Below are 1921 nucleotides of genomic sequence, written 5' to 3'. Positions count from 1 at the left end.
ATCACCGCTTGGAGGATTGTTACCGGTACCCTGGCCACACAAAAGTGCAAACAATATAGACATTTATCGACGTGCGCTCTCTGTGGTGTGGAGGAGGAGAGCACGTACCATGCGCTGATAGCATGTACGCATGCAAGAATCCTGTGGGTGAACATGGGGCGTCGATGGCCACTGCCGGCGGATGACATGCTCCTTAATTCTGGAAAGGAATGGTTTCTGTCCTTACTAAGCAAGTGCACTACATATGTGAGAGATATGCTAATCATGTTGCTCTGGAGGATTTGGCAATTGCGGAATGACTTGATGCATGGGAAAGAAAGTACGCCAGTCGTCGCTAGTGTTGAGTTCCTAGACAGTTATTACAAGTCAATCAAACTGGCTGGGAGGTACTCAACATATGAGATCTTAAAAGGCAAGATGATTATCCTAGAGGCTACACCCTCCGCGAGCGTCGCTCGGCCGTCCACCTCTCCTTGGCCGGCGCCCGCTGCTGGGACAGTAGCCCTCTCGGTTGACGGATCCTTCCAAAAGGATGACGGTACGGCGGCTGCTGGTATGGTGCTCAGAAACTCGGAAGGTGCAATCTTTTTCGCAGCCTATCGTTTCATCTTCCACTGCAATGACTCGCTGGAGGCGGAACTGCATGCGATAATGCAAGGTATGGCACTTGCTATACAACACTCGGACCTTCTGGTGATGGTGCAGTCGGATTCTTCAGAAGCGTTATCTAGTCTTTCTAATAATGCACTTTGTAGATCAGCTTACGGCCACCTTGTGTTAGAGATCAAGGAACTGTTAGGTAGTAGGGAGTTTTTCTCCTTTGAAGATTCACCGTTTTCAGAATAGAGTTGACGATCGACTGGCCCATTATAGCCGCACGAAGCGTACTACTGCTGTGTGGTTGGGTTCAGTACCACCGTGTATTGAGGATTTGTGGCCTCAAGACTGTAACTCTATAATTGTGCAATAAAACTCCTTTTACCCCTGCAAAAAGAAAGTACGAGCTTGCGCGGCGGCTGCTGCTAGGGCCGCTCGGTGTGGGTAAGCCGGCGCAGCAATTCATGGCTTTGTAGTACCTTTATATCAGAGAAAGAGGCTCGGAGATACAAGCGATTCTCCCGGTAAAAGTCAATCCTCCCAAAGAAACCATCGACAACACTATTGATTATAAAAGGCTCCATTCTCGAAAAATAATAATTATAAAAGGCTCCATGTACAAATGCCAAACACAAATCATATACGACTGAAAATACTGTTACTCCCTTCGTCTAGGTATGTAAGTCACCTTACAAAAACCAAATAATCCTAAAACATTTAGGAACGGTACATTAACTCCCTTCTGGTTTCTTGTTTTGTGACATATCAACCAATAAGAGATGTAGGCGTGTTACTAAACATGACATGCAGTGGATAGTTTATTGCATGCAATGTTATTAATTAGCAAAAAGACATTAAGTTTTTTTGTTTTTCTATCCACCTTGGTCATGGTGCACAACGTAAGATGACTTACACACCTAGACGGAGGAAGTACTACATGTATAGAATCTGGCTGATAAAATCTACTCTGAAAGTATTGCCCAAGGAGAGACAATCGACAACACTATACGGCGATTTTAGGGAGTAGTTGAAGATATAGTTAGTGTGTTTGGTAATTCGAGATGGCAGATATAGGCCTCAACATTCTTATGGATTCTCTCATCGAAATCGAAGCGCAAGTAGACACTGCTACGGTGCTACCCTCGATAAAGGGGAAAACCCTTGTGCACACTGAAAAACAAAAACGTTTACCCATAAAAAGAGCCCGACTGTTGAATTCCTTGACTGGGAAACAGATCCTTCTTTTCCAAATCCACCCGATAGACGTCAATTATCATCGGGCAAGGCTTATAGCGTGAGCTAGGTTGATAGTGCACCAACATCA

This window comes from Triticum dicoccoides, chromosome 5A (genome assembly GCF_002162155.2).
Source record: "Triticum dicoccoides isolate Atlit2015 ecotype Zavitan chromosome 5A, WEW_v2.0, whole genome shotgun sequence".
Taxonomy (NCBI): Eukaryota; Viridiplantae; Streptophyta; class Magnoliopsida; order Poales; family Poaceae; genus Triticum; species Triticum dicoccoides.
The sequence above is the reverse complement of the archived record's forward strand: the minus strand, read 5'-3'. Positions refer to the sequence as shown.